The sequence below is a fragment of the Perna viridis genome, chromosome 6 (genome assembly GCF_037379345.1).
Source record: "Perna viridis isolate PV_CMFRI_1.1 ecotype Kerala chromosome 6, ASM3737934v1, whole genome shotgun sequence".
Lineage (NCBI taxonomy): Eukaryota > Metazoa > Mollusca > Bivalvia > Mytilida > Mytilidae > Perna > Perna viridis.
This window is the reverse complement of record NC_142450.1, coordinates 8,891,247-8,913,560: the sequence shown is the minus strand read 5'-3', so window position 1 is coordinate 8,913,560 and position 22,314 is coordinate 8,891,247. Positions and strand designations below refer to the sequence as shown.

The following is a 22,314-nucleotide window of genomic DNA, read 5'->3' as shown; positions in this document are numbered from 1 at the left end:
TTTACTAATTCTGCAGAACCTATCAATTTTGAGCTGCTACACCTCTGGCATATCAAATAGTACCATGTCTCATGATATAATTCCATCTTCAATGCAAACCTAAACCCAAGGTTTTATAGATGTAACAGCTGGATGTTTAGACAAAAATAAAAATCTACTGTTACTTTTAACGTATGCCCCAAACACTGCTGACAGAACACCTGACTCATGAATCAGTACTTGAAAAATATCACTGTGCTTTGACAGATGAGATTTCAGAAACAATATATGCTACAAAGAAAACAATAGTACATTGTTTATTTATCATGTTTATTTTTTTACAGTTTACATATTGGTTCTTGTGGTTGATACCATCAAAAACATTAATGTCTTACAAATTACATAATATTGCTTATTTTATTATCTTGTTTGTTCATTTAATTATTTCATATCTCTTGTACAAGAACTTATTCTGAAAATTATTCAGCTTCAGGTTTTATTTACAAATCAGGAATACAAATTACAAGTAAATTTTACATCTACATGACAGAAGTGTGGAGCTTTTGCATCATAATCAATCAAAGTTACATGGGAAAAATACACCAAAAATCCATCCAACATCTGAGATATTAGTCATACTAACCATTAACTTTCACTGGTTTTTCATTTTAACCAAAGTTACCAAATACTTTTTCAAATATTTTTTCGGTGAATAATGTTATATCATACAAATCTAGATGTAACAAAAAGGCAAATGATATGAAGTTTTTGATAAAAATTTCAAGAAGTCAAAAAGTAATCAAGGGAACCAAGGTTATAGTGGTAATCAAAAGAATTTAATCCAGGGACCAAGACCAGACAGGGAAAACAGACAAACACAACAAAAAACATAAAGTAACTAAAATACAACATACAAAGTAACAAGAGTAAATTAGCAACTTGGACTCCACTGAAAATTGGGGGCATGGACCAGGTGCACCGGTAGGGTAAGCGTCCTCTGCTTTTCTAAAATATAATATATTCACTCAAAAACTTCACATTTGGTTTCATCATACCAATGATTACAATTGATACTGGCCTAATGCTAGTATAAATCTTAAATAAGGTGAATTTTAATCATTTAAAAAGATACATCAAAACTTCAGGAGCTACTGAATTGATTTGATTGAGCTTATCATTTGGATTTTGGTATTTTTCAGTAGTTTTGTAGCAAACACACATACATACATACACACACACGTATATGTAATTCATAAATACTGAAAAATTATACATACACACACACATATATGTAATTCATGCATACTGAAAAATTTTTCAGTCTCCTTATTGTGAAAATTTCAAATTGTGACTTTTAATCATTGCTACAAATAATAAAAATAATTTTAGCTCTATGGTATCTTTTATCAGTCACTTACGTTTGGCATACTTGCAAAATATCATCAACATAATATTGTAACTACAGATGTAACCATCACCTTTGTCTGGTTATGTAACTGACACTGATTAAGCCAGGGGAAAAAAGGAAGTCAATAACAGATAAGTGTAATATGACTCCAATCCTAAACTGTATTATAGTCTAATCTGTCATGGCAACTCTCTGAAGACATAATCTCCCATCATCTGTAACCCTACTCACTCCTTCATTGTAACAAACGAACATGACATTGTTTCACACCTGAATTTAGTAATAATAATTACACCCACTGATTTCACTAAATTTAGAATTTACTTGACCATTTTTTTTTAAAAAGTTGGGACACTGAAATATTTATTTCCCTTTTTTGTTGTATATTTAAGGGATGTGTTATGATAAATCCGTCTCCTGTTATTTAGATAGGTTTCTGACAGAGAAAATACCATTTACTGTATATGGCATTGATTAGGTAATGTGTTATGGTACTTTATATAACACTGAATTTATTATCTCTCTCTTTTTTTAAACAACATGCCAAAGGCAAGACTGAGTTATTGTTTGTATCATGCTGATTATCTTGTTTACCAGTTTATTTCATGGCAAATATATGACAGAGTGCAGGCTTTATTTTCAATAGATGGAGAAAACAAATACAACCCTTGGGACAGAACATGTTCCATACATGTACATGAAGGGGAACTCTGATGTTAATTCCACTAATTTAATTATGGACATCTATAATTAAATTTTTGGGATACTTATTCGTTTTTTTTTTTTTTTTTTCAGTTTTAAGACAACTTTTTACATAGTAAGCAAGGCCTTGTATGTTTGTACATATATAATTTTGTTCAGGATTATTTCCTTATTTTTTAGACCAACAAACATTCCACAATAATCATTGGCCTCTCATATGAAACAATCGCATCTGAATGTTCATAAAAACATGTTGATACCATAAGAGAAATCTGGAGGGAATTCAGTAAATATCAAATTCAACCCAAATATTAAAAAAGTTAAACGTAAATAATCTTATAGCTGATGTGAAGCTACGTTGGAATCAAAGTTTTGTAGTAGTTCTGAAACTGCTGATATACAGCAAGGGTTGTTCTGGGGAAAAAATACAGGGAGAGGGAAGTTGAACACCACTCACTTTTGTCACCCTTTAATATTTTTTTTGACTAAAAATTAAAGCCAAATTTGAAAATTCTATCAATGGATGAGAACAGCTTGATTTATGGAAAGTTTTAATGATGGAAATATATAAAGAATTTATACAAAACTCTATTAAACCAAAAAAGCCTTTTGTATCATTTACAACACCAGACATTTTGTTAGGTTTTCTAAGTTAAAAGTGTGAATCAGACTCAGCTACACACTTTTATACATTAATAATACTTAAAAAACTGTATAGAGTAATAAATAAAGGAAAGTTCTAGTGGATATCAAAAGAATGTAATCCAGGGACAAAGACCAGACATACACAACAAAGAACATAAGATAACCAAAATAAAGTTTGTACATACAAAGTAACAAAAATAAATATGCCACTTGGACTCCACTAAAAACTGGGAGCATGGACCAGTTGCACTGGTAGGGTAAGTTTTTCTAGAAACACCTGCCGAGTTGCTCAAATTAAGTCAAGTCCAGGGTAGACGAAGGAGGAAAGAAAAAACTATGACATGTTGAATAAATAAGTCTTCATGAAAAACAATTTCTTTAGAGTAGACTCATTACTCAATTGTAAAAGAAAAAACAACCAAAAGACAACAAACATAGTCAAGCTGCACATAACTCCTAGTACATGTACCCCAACCAAATCAGGACTGACAATGATAATTTCAATGACTTAAAATATCTCTCTACTTTGTCCAGAGACAGCTATAGACATGTAACCAGTCTTAGTTTTTCATTTGGGGGTTGTGCTTTTGAGATAAATCTTACAGAGATTGTACATGAAATAAGCACTTTGCAACAGTTATGGTTCTTGATTTGGTTTGATTTGGTTGATTTTAGTGGGAGGTTAAAGTGTAGTTTTCTCAAAAGTACAGATCTAAATACAGAAAAGACCATTATCACATAAAAATAAAGCATATGAAATTATAAAAAGCAAGGTTTGTTCAGTGGGTTTTTCTACACCATAAATCTTCTTACATATAGACAGTGTCTGAACTTTACATGGATTGGTAGTCAAATGTACACGCACGTTTCTCACTGTTCTCTTTTACAGACAGTAACTCTAGGATATCTGTAGACCATTAAATTTTAACTTATTGAACAGTTTTTTCTACCTATATTACAACAAGCAAAACTCATCGTATTTCTTCTTTCAAGAGCAATCACTCATATCAAGAATTAAGCCATTCAACTTCTTTTTTTCCTTCTTTGATAACATAGAGGTTCAAAACAGGTGACCTGTTAAATCATTGCATGTTACATAACTTTACTCTCAACAACTTAATCATTTCATATAAATCGGTTAAATAATCAAAAATAAACATGAAAGACAGTCATACGACACTGCCATATGTAATGCTTTCTTTAAAAAGTAATAAGATTTAAATTATAGCAACATTATGATCAAAAATAGTTCAATGTTGTTTAATGGAAACCCTCAATAAAATGTTAGGTCCGATAATCAGTAATTACGGTTAGAAAATATGAAGGTTGTACTCGCATTGTTCTGTATACCTCATTTGAACAGGAAATGGGTCAAATTGCTTAATAGGTAGATAAACTGTCTATATCAAACAACATGCTAAATTTGAAATTAATCCACCCAGAGGGAGCCAAGATTTTTGTGATGAAAATTTTCTCTATTACTACATGTATATACAGTGAAAAATAGGAATGCCCCACAGAACAGGAAGTTGAAATCAAAAAGAAACCATACAATGTATGCCCAGCCAATATAAAGCCACATGTATACCAAATTTGAAATAAATCCATAAATCAACGTAATTGTGATAAAATTCAGCTGATTGGAAGAACTGGATGATTCTGTTGAAAAGGGTAAAATTTGCCAAAAAAAGAAAAATAAAAATAAAACTGTTATCAGTAACTGCAACTGCAAGGCTTTAATTGGGAAACTACTCTTGTAAGAATTTTGACTCCTTTAGGTATATTTAGGCTGCCCCATGGAAACTTCAATTTTTGTTTTGTTTTTTAATCAATAAGCATTGCTTCATATCCAACATATGTAACAAATAAAAACTGCTCTGTATCTTGAGTATGTAATTGCAAATGTCATTTGCCACTTTGAATTTCTATGACAACATTTTTCTAAATACACACAATTGATAAGCTTAAAAGATATGGATTTCAAGACAATTATAATAAAAAATAAATTGATCACAAAAGTTGTTCATGAAGTAGACCTGAATATGATACAGAAAATCCACATTTTTACTATTCTGCTTACTGTTTTGAAAGTGCACTGTCTTGGCTTTTTTCCATGACATTTGATATCCTACACTCAGATTATACACTTACAATACCATACGAATATCTTAGTTCAAAGCATTTTTGGTACTATATAAAACTGTAAGAGGGGCCATTTGACTAAAACCACAGTAGGAGTCCATTGTGGAATGAACACCATTTGCTGATTTTGTGGACTCTTACACTTATCTTACCATGAAGTCTTAGCTTATAAAGTCAATTTTTACATTTGGTTTTACTGTTTTATTCAAACTATAGAATTTATCTTTGACATTTTATAAGGCAACTAAATTATCTTAATCAACCTGACATATCAACTTTCCAACAGCTGAAACCAAGATATCTGACAAACTTATCAGGTTCTGTCAATGTACCAGACAGCAGCAGGAGACAGATATGGCTCACCTTGATGCTATCTGTTACTGGGTCAATAACTGTACTTAAGGGATAAACAAGAACATTAATTTCTATAAACATTGATATAGAGTTAATAATTAAAGAGTATGCCCAAATATAGTGCTAATGTCTGAATATAGATACCATAATAACCAATCACTTCAGTTTAACTGTTACCTAAATTGGAATGTCATGGGAAACATTGAGAATGAGAGCATTAAAAGAGAATAATGAAAAAGTGTTACTGTAATGACATCATATCAGCACATTCATAACCATCTTAACAAATTGTGAACCTTCAGAAAGAACAGTGCTCATGGTTCAACAGCCTCACAAAAAAGCTTTCTTATCAAACCTTGATCTTTGACTTATTGATCTATTTTTAAAAATTGTCACTGTAAGGTGTCATTTAAATCCTTTTGTTATGCAGAAGGAAATATTCAAACTGAACCAATAATAAAAGAACAAGGTATTTTGGAATTTGGTATTATTTTGGAATTAAGGAAATGACTACCGGTAAATATAAAGTTGTAAAATAACCCTTATTAAAAGGGATTAAGTCATGCAGGCATGGCTAAGGGGTAGGGTTACTTGGATAACAAAAGTCAAGGAAAACTACTTACCCCCTTAGTCATGACAGCATGACTAACCCCCTTAGAAGGGGTAAGGTATAAAAATATGTTTTCACTTATTTTCTTAAAATTGAAAATAATTCCATATTCAAATAAGAAAATCCAAAATAGCAAAGAAAAGAAAACAAAGAGTTTCTCCTAAGTTGGGCTAAAATTCTAAAAAAGATGTTTATTATGTTTCAATTGGTTTCACAATCATTGGAGTCAAGTAGACTTGCTACAATTCCCTCTTTATGATATGACACAGAAAATCTATGTAATTAACCTCTCTGATAATGATACTACCAATATCTGTGTGCTCACTCCCCGAATAATTAGTAGATTTACATGGAATCAATTCACTTTTTCATAAATTCTTAAATATAAAGAGAGGGACTTGTAGCAAGTCTAAAGACAAAGTATCTTACATAGAATTCAAACTATTAACTCAAATATTTTCTGAAAATTTTCAATAGTAAATCAAATTTCACTTTCATTTTGAAATGGGGGATTTTCAACCAGAACAATAATGACAAGATATCATTCAACATAGTTGATTAAAATTATGGAAAAGGTAAACTTCCAATTGTGAGTGCACTATTGAAAACTTACATAACTTTGAACATAATAGCTTATACAGCTGATATTATATAAACATTCCAACACCTATCATGCCTATTAATGGCACAAAGGAAAACACATCAAAGTTGGTATTTATTTATAGACTTGTCATCCTTTCAGTTTCAAATCCTGAAAAAAATAAATACCGGTACATGTATTTAAAAATTGAAAACTTTGTGGCTGTTGTGGTATGGTAAAATAACAACAAAAAGTTGTCTGTATGCCTGTACCTAATGGTTAGAAACAGCCAGCAAGACATGTTTTATTTATGGAATAAAAGAGCCCCAAATTCTGGTCATTGCTTTGGAAAACTTGATATGTGTATGAAATATGTTACAGAAATTGCTTAACTATCTAACAGTTCAAATTTTATTTTTTTTGTGAACTGCCTGTAGTAAATCTAATACATATATTTGATAATGGAGGGGTGGGTTACTATAGCATGCCTCTGGAAAGTTGATCATTTTTATACACAAATCATACAAGTATTCTGATTTGACAGACCAATTTGAGTTTGAAGCCTTAAAATTATTTTCTGCATCACTTATTCCTTTAAAAAAATGTTGTTGCCTCTTGGTTGTCATTCATGAGGTACTTGTATAATTGACGTATTTACATACTAGTCTTTTTGGTCACTCTCTGGGTGGTTAATGAGAAAATACTAGTATACACTGAATAATTTAACCCATTTTATCAAAAATACATCACGAACCTTAAGTTTTTCACATTCAAAAACTGTTTTCAATTTGTAGAACATTGACCTACACTGTGGTTAATGTATAAAGTAACTTATGATGTGACTTAATCTCTAAGAGAAAGAAAATAAGAGCTGGGAGGATTTGACAAGCAGGGGCGGATATAGACACTTTGAAAAAGAGGGGTGCCAGCTGGGGTTTCTCAGAAAAAAGGCGGTGCTAAAACATAATTTGCCATTTTTTAAATTTTACACACTAAAATGACAAATTTTCCAATAAAAAGGGGGTGCCATCCACCACTGAAAAGGTAAACATCTCCATGGAGTTTGTATATTTTGAATTAGCAAGTTAAACAATACAATATTACTTTATGACGAAGGGCAATAACTCCTGAAATTAAATCTAATATTGTCACTCCAAAATTTACTTTTTGAATATATGAGTTTTAAATGATAAGCACTCCTTTATTGTTTGAACAGAAAACAATTTATTATGAACTGAAGACAAACCAGACAAAACAACTGTTACAATGTGGCATATATTTATGGTTCATTATTTCTAATTACATGTAAATTTCCAGTTATACGTGTACTTATGAAAGTTTTCATCACATTATTGACAAAAATATTGATATTTACTCAGATAGGCAGTTTTGTATTTGATCCCTGAACAGGTGTTAAAATGGTAGGTCACATGAGAGGGAAATATGTACTGTAAGGCTGATAAACATACAATATACTGAACCTACATGTACAAGGACATAATGGGCATGTAAAGAAAACACTCCATAGTCCAGATAACATAATCACCATAAAAAAATAACAGTAATGTAATTAGTCATGTGTGGTCTTTGATCTTTGGAACTCATCTGATCAAGAGATCCAAGTTTGCATACTTGACATTTTTATTTTCTTTTTTTTAAATACATATATATATACAGCTACCCCTATTAATGAAGACTATAAGCAAGTACATATCACAAGTAATAAAATGCTCCATAGGTCACAGCTTAATACAACCACATAAATCTAACCTTGAACAGTTGGGGTAAGTGGACAAACCATTCAAACTTGATAAAGCAATTAGATATTCGACATAGGATAAATATTTGACCAGAATTGAAGCAGTCACTTTTTGGCTCCTTATTCCTTAATGATTGAAGTCATAATCTTCAAAATCAATCTAAACCATTCTTTAAGAGTATGGCACTTTTGGTAAAATTTCGAAAAAGGTGATTCATTCACTTTTACAGAAAAAACAAAAAACAAAAACAAAACTTGTTTCGGGCCCCTTCATGGCCATTTCTTCTTATTTGACTCATTTTCACAACCCCAAAAATCAATCCCAGTCCTCTTTTGATAGTATGGCACCTTGTAGCAAATTTATGAGATCCATTCATTTTTACTCAAGTTAACATTGACTGTACACAGGAAAAATGTTTGTTTCAGGCCCCTTTTTATGTCCCTAATTAAAAAAAATCAAGTCTTAGCCCCAACATCAATCCTAGCCTTCCTTTGGTGGTATGTCACCTTGTCATACAATTTCAAAGAGATCCATTTACTAATAGTTAATTTATAGTCTCGACATTAGGAAAACTTTTTTTGTGGTCATATAAAAAGCTGGCAAAACATGAAATTGTACACGTTTACAAAATATGGCCCATCTAAACAAAGCCACACATCAAATTTGAAATCAATCTATCTATTGGGAGCCAAGATATTTATGACGAAAAATACAGACAAATGGACAGAATGATATATGGACAAAGTGATTCCAATATACCACCCTGCCATTGAGTGGGGGTAAATTTTTTTTGTTGAGTTAATAAAACAGCAATATGCTCCACTGTAATAAGAAATTCATTAATAGTCACTTGTCTTAATGCTGTCTCAACGAAGAAGTAATTTATTATCACTACAGAATTTAATCAGACTAATTAATTTGGGTAAACTTGGTTTCACACACATTTGAATACACTTTGATAGCAAAATTCAGCTTAAAATCTGAAACATTCACAAAAAATGTCTGGAAAGGTACTATTTTAAAAATAAAAACATAAAAGTATATTTAATGGTATGAACTATAGCAAGGGAAGCATTGAGTTTATATTCTTATAAGGCATTTTTTCAAACATGGCCAATACTTTTTTCTCTCAGGAGTGTGCTCACTCTTAAAACATCAGGGCTAGGATATCAGAGTGTCCTTCAGACACCTGACACAACATCAACACCCAAGGGTTAATGTTTTCAGGCAGCAACCATTTAATTTTCGAGGGGATAGTGGGGGGGGCTATGGATTTTTTTCTTTAAAGTTTGTTTCTGGAAAATGTGGAAAAAAATAATTCAGAAAATACAGGAACTTAAAAACTTTTTTCCAGATTTCAAACAAACCTGATACATATATTTATTTAAAGGATTTTTTTACAAAATTTGAGCACAAGATCATTGTTTCAGAGAAATATGTATTTATGAATTGTAAACAGATGATGGATGACCATGAAAAACAATTGAAAATTCAGAATAAAAGTAATGGCATAAACTCATCTAGGTGTCTGGTCTGGATGAGCTAAATATTTTCATAAGTGCAAATCCCTTGGTAATGAATCTAGACAAACAGCACTCCAAAGGCTAAACTTAACATGAAGGCATTCAATATGCAAATCTATAGTGACCTTAGTTACATAACAGCATTCCACTCCTTTTTTACTTGAAAGATTTTATGAGCTGTATAATAGATTACAGAATGTGGAAGGATGACAAACTGAACAAATTTCTCAACTTTAACTAACACTCATTGGACTGTGTTTTATTCAACTTACCACAACTGTAGGAGAATGAATTTCCTAGAACATGTTACTACAACAGAGTAATATGTGTATCATTATATATCAAGTAATGTTGAACCTAGCAACTAACAGTATCTTTCTTTTGAGGTTACGACCTGTAAAAGACCTGTCAGACATGCCAGAAAAAGAAAGTATTATATCTACAGCTTCCGTGGGAAACTGACAAATACCGACATTATTTTAAATACTCAACGATTTTAACTTCCCAAATGCAGCCACATATCCCTAAACACTAATAAATCTGTTTTTTGTTTGTATATAGTATTCACAGTTCCTTTACAAGCTGAATAGCGATCAGCTCTGAACTATCAGTATTTAGTAAAGAAGCAACCTTATGATTTATACAGGAAAATGAGGGTGAAAATAAAGGAACAAATTTAGGACAGAAAGGTTAGGACCAGCAATAAAGGTAAACACTCCTAGTTGAGTAATGGTCCTTGACTACAAAATGCATATTGTGACAATCAGAGTCAGAACAACAAAATAAAAAAAATACCCTGTCCCACAGTAAAGTTCTAGACAGTTTTAGTGTTAGTTTTTGTAAGAATTGGGCAAAACGTGAAAAATCAGTAACATGTATGTTAAAACCCCACTGATCTGACAATGTAATTTCACTATAGGACTTGCAAAGACCATTATTTGATCTCTGCATCACTGCATTTGCTCCAAACATTTTCAATAGAATGTTAGAAAATTAAGGTTTTCCACAGAGTTATTTGCCCTTGAAATGTTCATTTTCAGTGTATTTCAATGAAATTATAACTCAATTTACCTAAGTGATATGCAAAATCTTATCTTTTTCCCTTGATTCTGACGGTGCAAATAGTCAAACTGGACTTTCAAAATGGTGGGTTTTTTTCTTACCATGTTTCATCCACAGCCTGGTTCTTACCGAGACTGACACTTAATACCAAAACTGAATTGCAGTTCACGTGTTGCAGTTATTGATGGAGGAGATTATTTTTCCCATATATGTGATTAAATATGACGAATTATCTCCCTTAAACAAGAGAATAATGTTTTAAGGTAATAATTTCCCAGGGTTCTGCTAAATTTTTACCACATGAATTGTGTGAACTAAGTAAGAAAATTCTTATGAGTTTACAATCATGAAACAATAGCCACCACAAACCATGATAAAGGGATTGATAAATAAAATTGCTGTCTAAAAAACACTTAATACACAGAACAACAGTTGTAATAATTATCTCCATCAGGCTATGCAGTATGTACAACTTTATCTCATATTTAGTCCATTTTACAAGGAAATACCAAAAAAGGTTACCTTAGAATGTCAGTAATACATCAACACACAAATCCATTATCTGTAATGGTCTTTCCATGCAGATCAAGTCTGCAATTTAGACCTTTACAACCAACCTTTACAAGAGGTTAGTTCATGAATAGAATGCTAAAAGACCAATACTTCAACAATCAGTCTTTTTAATTACCAGGCACTGTAGTACAAATTATAGATAGAATTGAAAATGATGAATGGTGTGTCGTACTGAATATCATATATGTATAAAGTGATGTCTCTCTCTAGTTAAAAATGTTGTGTAAAAGAGTTACCTTCTTAAATCATGGATTCAGAAGTAAAAAAAAATTCTGGATTATGGGAACATAAAAGACAACCATAATAAATACAAAGTTTAATGGATATTGCAGGCACAAAATGCTTGTTATATTAACAAAAAACAAGTTGAGTGGATTAAATCCAGATGAAGTTTGACAGGACATTCAAATAAATGGATTATCAGCTCTACAATGATGAGTTACAATTCTCTCTACCGGATACAACTGTACTGTGCTAATTAGAGAAAGAATTGTTATATTTAAAACCATCAGTGGGTGGCATAAAAGTACCATGTAAAAAAGGGTGTAAATAAGAGTACGTACAAACTTAAAAGTCAATTGAAATCAAATTTGACAGAAAACCCTAATCCTTAATTAGTAAAGACTAATGTCTTCAAAAAAGAAATAAAAGTCCCAGGGCCTTATGATTTTCCTCAAGGGAAGATTTGAGGAAAACCTCAACATAAGATTTTTTTAAGAGATCCGACCAAGACATCAACACTCATTATGTGAATTCATCCAGTTTATAAAGTTCAAAAATAGATGCCAAATTAAAGTGGTCAGTAATACCTTGAGAAAACGAGCTTCAATTTCAATTATAGCCTCCCTTACTTTTCATATATTTTTTTATAATCCTACTGTATTTCTAATATCCTCGGTTAGAAATATTTTTGATCAATTAAAGGGGTCCTTCATGTTATGTTTTGATGTAAGTATATACTATTATTGGCAAAAATAGAATTTTTCTATTTTAGTTTTTACCATAAGGAATTATATATTCACTTCCACCTTGGTCAATTTCAACCTTGTAGCATCATTTCATGCTTGTTTCTTGTGGCAATATTTTTGGTCTCCTGCAGAAACATTGTGGTGAAATAAAAAAAATTCCTAGCATGCAGTTAGTTCATTATAATTATTTCTACAGCCAAATTAGCTGAAGTTAAGAATCTTGAGTCAAAGTTCACCAGTTCAACCTGACCCCAACATCAACCCTGAGGTTTAATGATGGCTTCATTGATCAGGCAGTAAACACCTATCAGTGTATTGGGTACATTTAATTGATTTGTGATAAACCAACCATGACAGGTAAACAATTAACTGGAAAAAACCAGTACTTTATCACATGTTTACAGATTGGTGTTGTTGTTGTTGTTGATGTTATTTCATTTTAATATTAAATAATTAAGCTAGTACCTACAGATCAATTGATACTTAATGTGAGATAAACAAATTACACAACTGTGTAAACATTCAGCATCATTAATCAATGAATAATTTGAGATAAAATGGAAGTATAAATTTGTTGATATGTCATTGTAAATACTTGTATACATATAAATAGTCAACAATTTAATAGAGATTCGAATTAAGTCAGGGATCCAAACTTTCTTCTTACAACTGAACATAACAAGTCCACATAAAATTCAGACACTGCCTACGGTATGGTGATTCATGGTTTCAAAAAATCCACAGAGAATATGATGCTTTTTTGGTCTACATATGCTATATTACTATGTGAAAATAGACCTTCAAAAATGAACTTGCATGAAGTACAGCTGAAATATTTACAAATACATGTACTGAGTACAAGATACCATAAATGATAACTTGTAAAATATATTGTAAAACATGTATTTCTTTATTAAAATTTTGTAAAGTTATTGAGCTCATGAGATATATTAACAGACAGCTAGACAAGAAGGTATAAACAAAACTTCAAAACCTATTACTAAGCATAAAAAGATACCTGACATGAGATCTAGACTGAGAAAAATCATAAAATGAAAGTATAACACCAAAAAGGTGCATCAATAAAATTTAAATTATCATTGAATTAGATCTTCAGGAATTACCTCCTTTAAACATGTCAGAATCTTTCTAGACAGAGTTTTTTTCTCCTTCTAATGACATACACTGTGGTTGCAGAAATTACATAACACTGACAAAAAACTTAAATACACTTCTCCTTAAATCCTAAAGTTTGTAAATAAATAGCTAACTTCATAATTTCTACAGAAATTCACAAGACTGTGGTGTAACTCTGACAGTGCAACTTCGTCAAATTCCAAATTCACCTTGTTCCTGAAACCAACTTCTTTTTATCAGTAAAAAATGCCTTCTGGTGTTAAAAGGTATAATGTTTGATTTGAGAGAAAAAATGGGCATCATTCTAGCAAAAGTTTTTTTATAACAAGAGGCTCAAGAGGAGCCACCTGGGTATTGAATTGTACAAAAGTTAATTTAAATATACAAGTAAGCACATGACAAAAAAGATTTTATTTTATAAATAAACATACAACTTAAATTGAACATGATTATAAAACAAAGCTCTTATTCATCCATGCTGACAAATTTTGTTACTTTTTGCAGTCAGAATTAGAGATAAAGACCAAAATTAGTTTCCCCACATGGTTTCAATGGAAACTTTAAGTGGCCACAGCCACCAACTGAGCCACCCACAGAGCCACCTAAGCCACATGTGGTTCATTTAAAGATAGCATTAAGTCACCAACCCTATTAAAGATAAAAATATCACCACAGATTGACTTTGACAAGGTGAGTTTTTAATATTGGGAACCATCTTGCTCAGTCAAGTAGAACCAAAAGTTAATCAGATGTAGTAGACCTCTCCTTTATAGTTTCAGCCACATTTGGTTAAAGCTGCATTAGCTGCCAAATTTGTTCAGTTTCATTTCTACTGAATTTTGCTGATTCAATGAAATAAGTTTGTAGTAATGCAATTGAAGCAATAAATGTTGATAATACCTACAGTATATTGTAAAAACAACGTTTTTTAAATCAGAGAAGATCAATAGCTCTGATCTAATTATTTTTCGCCATTATTTCCGAAGATTGCCGACAGGACATTCACCTGGGTTAAAAATACTTTAACCTTTGTAAAAAAATAACAATAAAGGATACACAGGTAAGCATGTGTCTTGTTTGCATTTCATTTCATCTACTTCTTGATTAGTTTCAAATAAATAATGACCATATTTGAGCCACATTATATCACAATAGATAAATTTCAAAAGGATCCTTGCGTTATATTCGAACTTTCTTCTTGTACGGCTTCAGTCCGTCGGTCTTCCTTACCGTTGAATAACCACTTTCGCTTTGCAATCGGATTTGTTATTAAAGAAGCGAACCTTACAGCATATGCGGGGATTAAGGTCACCAGAAGTCACATACATACGAATTTATCTAGGTCGATTTTTTGTCTTCAAGACAATATATATATAGACACCTATTTCATGTATTAAATGCATTTTATTTGTGGATATCAAATGAAATTATACAGGAAAAGTACAATTCAGTAGAAATAATTCAAAGTTAAGGTATATTTCTGCAGAAACAAAAATTTACGAAAATGAAAGCTAATGCAGCTTAAAGTTTATATCAATTTAAGCAGAGATATGGACAAACATATGTTTCCCAATCAGGTTTCTATGGCAACAATTTGTATGGCAGCAGCTACTCACTAAGCCAACCAAGATACACAAAAAAATAGATCATTTGTAGGAGACATTGAGGTTAACAAAGAAATGAAGTTTTTAATATTAGCTCCTCTGATTTCAGAGGAAATGATCTTTAAGAACCTTCAAAAGCCTCAAGTAATTTGTTTATTAAATCAATCAGAAATAAAAAAAAAATGATTGTTCATAGATGGCCTTTTAGCCATCATGTATTCTGACCAAGTTTGATTAAAACCTACCCATTACTTTCTGAAGAGTTGACCTTTAAAGAATATGTTATTGACAGACAATGATGGGTAGTATACATGTACTTGTATGGTGTGAATAGGGCCATATCAAATCTGCTACATATCAGGAAAGAAATGGGCCAGGATTTTATTTTGTTTTATTCACTAATTTTTTCCCCCAAATTTCATAGAAAACAACTTAAAAAACATCTTATTAACCACCAGGTGTCGGTTTCACAAAAAGTCGTAAGTGTGAAATTGATCGTAAATCATGACGTCACAATGCTATTTTAGTTTATGACGTCATTACTTACGATCAATTTTACAATTACGACTTTTTGTGAAACTGACACCAGGACTTTGTAGAAACCAAAAATAGACTACCATCTATAAAATGTCAAGTCATTTGGTGGTGTTTTTTTGTTGTTAATTAAATTGAAAATAAGTCAGTTGGGTAACCGGAAACAGAGATATAATTTTATTTCGCCTAAGTCAACTGACAAATGTATACAAACTCCTTACAATCAACAGAGAATAGAAGTGACAATTGGTTAAACCAGTAATATAAAGAATCTTAGGGTTTCATCACTTATTATGAGGATTTGTAAACACAACCAAGATTATACCGTTAGAACTTTAACACACTTATTGCAAATGCTAAATAATTTGCATATAAATACCATACAAGGTTAAAAACTGATAAACAAGCATTTTTTTTAATAAGGAATAACTACTGTTTAGAGAAGCTAGACTAGCAATCAAAAATGAACATCTACTGCATTGTGGAAACTTGTGTAATGTTTATAATTTCAGCTTCCACTATAAAGGTGAGGTTTTATCATTTAATTATCCTGAACTTGGATTACCTTCTTAAAACATATCCCAAAAACATTGCAACCCAGGACTATAAAAAAACAGAAAGCTGCCACTAATCTAAATCTTCATATCAAAATAAACATAGTCAACTATCCAATCCTTCCAGCTGTTCTAAGCATTGAAATTTTTAGCTCACAACTGAAATATTTTGCCACAAATTGCAATCTTTACAATAATTAGCCAAAATAAAAGCAAGCTTCTTGAACAAGATTCAAACAGTCACTATGATCTGATTGATCCATATGGTTCAATATAAATATCAGTTTCAAATAAATGTATTCAAAATAAAATCAGTGTCCTTCCTGGTTCACCAGACATGACCTTCAATGAGTATCACAGCTGGTGTCATGTGGGAACAGCATGTTCTTCTGAAGAACCAAGTTCACTCAAGTTTTTAGCGGGATTTCATATTACATGTATTTGTTTCTATGTGTACCTGTAACTTCATTTGTGGCTTGTTCTTTATGGGTTGTCTGTTTGGTGTTCTAAGCTTTAATTTGTCAATTAATTCTTTAGGAGTACTGCAGTTTATGGTACAATTTTAAAAAAAAAACATCAATTCACATATCATCGAAAAGTTATAGTCCAAGAGATCACACAAGTGTTCTGAAGTAGTTAAGTAGGACACATTGGTATAATGTAGGGCAAATTTCTACCTAAAGAGCTATTTAAATTACTCACTAGCCTACATATTGGCACTGGTCTTTTTCAATTAGCTGCAATTGCTTGTTTCTGGTCCCTTTTAGGCCCTTAATTCCTAAATGGTTAAAGTTACAACCCTAAAAAATAAATACCAGCCGTTCTTTTATGGTATGGTACCTTGTGATAAATTTCTTAAAGATCAATAGGACTACTACTAAAGTTTTTGTTCTGAAGCCAAATGTCTACAGGCAATAATGACAACATTACAAATTTTTTTTGTGGTTGTATAAAAAGGTAATAAGACCACAACTGACACAGTGATAGCAACAGCTAACACAAAGACTAGCTTAAGTCATTCTACTTCTTTTAGTGAAATTTTGAAATTCAGGAGTTCAAGAAAACTGCTTCTATTTTAGGATAAAAATTCTGAATAAGAATACACATATAAGGACTTTATTTAAAGTAGTTTGATTTTACTGATGTTGTGTCAGTGGTAGAAGTTTAAGCAGGTAAATACCAAATACGTTGTTACAAATACAATGCTGCAGGAATTTTTAATTACTGCAATAACAAGTCATGACTGTCACAATAATACTTTCTTTCATTTTTTTACTAAAGAGAGTGTAACTTGCTAGTAACTCAGCAGACTCAGATCCTGAGATTCTCAAAAGAGCTCCCCCCTTCACCATGAATAGCTTAAGAGAGGGTCAGCTCTGTCATGGCTCAGTGATTTCCTATATAATCAAGTAATTGTTTCCAACCTAAAGGAGGGATGGGCTCCCTGGTCTCCCTGGGACATCCCTTCAATCTGCCAATGCTCAGTAGGTTTACACAAAAAATATTTTCTTGTATATACTTGTGTCAAAATTAATTCCAAAAAGTTAACTTGATGGTACATATCATACTTAATGTACTACATGTTACAGGAAAAGCACAATCTAAAACCTAAATAAATCAGACCAAAATATCTAGTTTCTGACAATTTTCCACTAAATTAGTAAATCACTACTAATTACTATATGTAGGAAGATCATTACATAATTATAGTAATAAAAGCAACAGGACTTGTTATTTATATTACCAGGATCTCCTCCTAGCTGGATATAGATGTACTTGTCATCAATTCAGCCCACTGCAGTTTAAAGTGTGAAAATAAAAACATATAATTATTACAGTTAAGATCAATAATTTAATGTATACACTTAAATCATAAATTGGTCAAAACATTGATGTAAAACTTACAATTCTTTGGACAGAAGAAATTTGTCCATACCAGGCCAAAAATAAACTTAAGCTTGTTATTGTAAACAGGGTTTTTAAGTCTTATTCTAATTTCATTTTCCTTTCCGGAATTTTCGATGTAGAATGTATTGAAATATGAAAACCAATCATTTACTTTGGGATCTCAAAACGTTGCATTTTGTACAAAATTTTCTATTTTATGTTTTCTCAACATTTTTAAGATGTAAAACTGGACTGGATATTTGTAATTTTTAATCAGTATTTTTACACAAAAATTGTCTTGATTTTAATACTGAACTCAATGCTTTGTAATTGGCCAATCTCCATGCATTTGAATGGAAGACTAGGATCCAATCTTGTGAAACAACAGGTTCAAGTTACAAGACTTACATAACTTCACATGATAGACATGTAAAGCAGTTACACCTACTCAAAAGACATTTTTTCAGCTAATTCTTCAACAACAACAAACAAACACGAAAAGTGTGTATAATTAAAAACAACATCTCATCATAGCTAGTCAAGTTTACATTATTTAGTTATTTGAGCTGAGAAAACATCTCTTTTGATAGAAGAACAGGAATGGGGAAACCAATTGCTGAACTTTGACCAGATGACACAGAATGGCTAAGATTGTTAAAAATCATACAAAGGTCATTGACTTTATTACATCAAAGCCCACACCAAGGACAGTGAAAGTAATCAAACTCAATGTCAAACAACACAATCAAATATCTCAATGCCACAGTCAGTTCTATTTCTACAATAATTCTATTAATTATTAACTATTGGTCATTGTAATTATCTCCCAGAGGATATCTCCAGGGTATTGATAGCTAGACATTCAACCTGATCAGTCCATCTTGGACAATGCTAGGACTTTTTACCAAGGGAAAGTTCTAAATTGAATGTAAACCTAATCATGTTAACCAAACTTACCAGCGATGGTTCAGCATTTCCTTCATTTTTTGTAAAGGCTCATTATACTAGACCTTCAATTCAAAGAGCAATTTGATTACCATTTATGGCTTCTTAACAACAAGCCATAATAATTAACCACAACTTACATGAATTCAAGTCATTATTTATATGCTATGTTAAGTCAATTGTCTTACTTACACATAACTAATGCAATCAAAAGAATAATTAGACTTGTTGACAGGACAAAATAGAAATTCTGTGAGCAACCAAAATACCCTGTGCTTCAAATGGTGTTAGATGTTAAATGTAAAACCTTTCAGTTCAGTTATACCCCTTTAGGATTCTCTGGCATATTGTATTCCTTAAAGCACATTAACATATGATGCCCAACCTTACTGTCAGATTTCAACAAAATTTCTTAAGCAATTCATACTGAGGAGTTTTGACATATAAATTAAAATCATAAGTTGGATCATTTCCCTTTAAAATTATCCAACAGTAATTTTTATTTGTTCATGCACATCTAAAAAAGATGCCCAACCTTCCTTTAAATCTAAATCCCTTAAGCTGCTCAAGCAGAGTTGTGCTTACAAGAAATGTGGACAGGCAAACAGATTAGTGGGCAGACAGACAGACAAACAGAAAGGGTGATTTCTATATACCCTCTTATTATGTTTGTGGTATAATTGAAATATTTTGATTAATAGATAAGTTCAAAAGTCAATGACAATACTCAAGTAAAGAGATCTGAAAGTCAAAGATGCTGAAACAACACACATTGTGGCAATATCAAACCAAAAACAGCAGGGCAAGTATTGACTCCATACAAACTTCACAGATCTCTAATGTTGGCAATGATATGATTATTGACATAACATTGGTTATTACAAAGTGTGAAAACTTAAAATAGGCTCCAGGGAGCTTTAATTAGTCACTTGTGTACTTTGGAATATATTCAGGTTGAAGCATGAGAAGCTTATGTGCCCCTCTTTTCAATGGAAGGCATAGGTTGAAACAGTTAAACTATAGAAAAAAACATTGTACTAGTTAATTTAACTAGTACTAGCACAAATTCTGTAAAAGCAAACTTTCATTCAGATGGGCAAATAATCAATAATTGCCCTAAAAAATAATAGCCTTGCTCTACATTGTATGTGTAGATCTTCGTTTCAAGCGTTCATGTTTAGGCCATGTTTTGGGATTTTGACATATTTGCATTTATTCCACTGCTGATGCTCAGGTATTTTTAGAGCCTATATTTGGAAACTCTGAATGGCCATAGCAACATGCTGATGCACCTGTGGTACAAAAAAGCGAATTGTTTGTTGATTGTATTTGGATCATCAACCCTATAAATAAAGTTTACAAAATCAGCCTCTGTATATAAAGTTTCAAAGAGGTTGATCAATGAAATCTAGCTGATCAGCTGTGTACCGATAACATAAAAAGCATATTCAGATCCTCAACCTTATAAATTGATAGTTTCAGAGTTACCCATGAGAATAAGCAAATCGAAAGTGAAGCCATCCCATATTGCTATTTAAAGAAGACCTTCCAATCATCATTCCTATGATAAACATCTACTATATAGTTTCTGAGGAGTTGTTCTTCAGTGAAATCATTAACAACAGAAAACAAACAACAGAGGATGGCAATTGATAGTATAAGCTAACAAGGACCAGGGTAACTAAATAGTCTAGGTAATGATACAGGTATACTGTGAAGTTTTGGAAAGCCTTGTCAAGAAAAACCTGACAAAAAGTCAAGATATTTGCCACAGAGCATTTGTGTCCTTTCAACATCTTGGCTTTGGGCATAAAAATTACCCCCTTACTTTGTAAATCAAGATTTGATTTCTTAGGATTTTTTATCAGCAAAGCATTTAATCATTGTACAATGATGTAGTAAAAAAGATATTTTCCTTATGAAATTATAACTGAAATTATTTACAATAACACAAACATATTATGATGACAATTACTAAGGGCCTATTGCAAAGTAAGATTAATAATAAGTTTATCAGTATTGGGCTACATACAAACACATTCAGTATTGGGCTACATACAAACACATTCAGTATTGGGCTACATACAAACACATTCAGTACTGGGTTACATACAAACACATTCAGTACTGGGCTACATACAAACACATTCAGTACTGGGCTACATACAAACACATTCAGTATTGGGCTACATACAAACACATTCAGTACTGGGTTACATACAAATACATTCAGTACTGGGCTACATACAAACACATTCAGTATTGGGCTACATACAAACACATTCAGATGATAAGTTGTGGTAAATACCATATCAATAATTATCATTAAGTACCTCAGGAGCACTTTTCCTGTTTAAGGGTCAATGACGTCCCTAAATTTTTTATACTCAAGGAGAAAAGACTTCACCGAATAAGCTTTACCTGTCCTTCAAACCTAAACTAGACCAAGTGAGTGTCAAATTTAAACATCATAATCTGATTAAAGCATGCAATAATAAATATGTATTTCTTTATTAGGTTGTTAACTAGCAGTCTATAAATGTGTACAGAACTTCCAAAGTAGCCAAATACTGACCTGAAAAATTACAAACTAATAACTGATACATACATATAAATAAATAAATTGGAAAATGTAATAAAAAGTATTTCTGATCAACAGTAATAGCGACTTAACCTGTAACATGTCAAGTAGACCCATATGATGGTTACAACTATAAATGTTTAACATGCACATTATTGTATACATACATTTGTATCTACAATAAAATGCAATATATCAAAATTCAATATTTAAATTTTTATTCGTTTTTTTCAGGAATCAATTTTTACTAAAACATGGAAATTAGTTTAACCCCACCACAGATTTCATGTGCCTGTCCACAGTCAGAAGATGTTGTTCATTAATGTATCTTTTTGCCGTTTTATTACTTTCCAGTCTGATTTTGAAGAAATGTGATTGTTCTGTTACTATGAATCTTTTGATGTCTTGGCCTTTCAGAGCTTAGGTGGGTTTAAACTTGTTGAAGACTATTTTGTGATCTCTGAAAGTATTTACTATTTTGTATCAAATTTGGGTTATATTCTGGTGCATTTGTTACATTTCATTATATCCATTCTTTTTTCTATTGATAATTGAATAAACAAATTTCCATTCACATCTTTAGAAACTCTGCTGAAAATTGCCCAGTGATCCATTAGATGAACATGTTGCCTTATTCCACCATGTGTATGACAGTAAATGGTGCTTACTCTTTATTCTGCAACTTGTATAAATGTATATGTAGTTATCAACATGTTTGTTATATATATGATAATCAATCATCAAGATGAATAAAAATAATGGATTA

At 31.5% G+C, this 22,314-nt stretch overlaps 1 long non-coding RNA gene across 15 annotated transcripts in view; it reads right to left on the bottom strand.

Annotated features, from left to right (window-relative positions):
* Positions 1-19,142, bottom strand: part of LOC148613538 (uncharacterized) — a 70,634-nt gene extending 51,492 nt beyond the window's left edge. For 2 of the 15 annotated variants that reach the window (XR_015923385.1, XR_015923399.1), the window contains exon 1: positions 18,980-19,001. This is a non-coding gene — a long non-coding RNA (uncharacterized LOC148613538). Of the gene's footprint in view, positions 1-1,397; positions 2,724-16,837; positions 16,936-17,879; positions 17,931-18,040; positions 18,078-18,979 lie in introns of those variants that run through there. The other 13 variants (XR_015923392.1, XR_015923383.1, XR_015923394.1 and 10 more) reach the window with 13 other exon arrangements.
* Between the last annotated feature and the right edge of the window lie 3,172 nt (positions 19,143-22,314).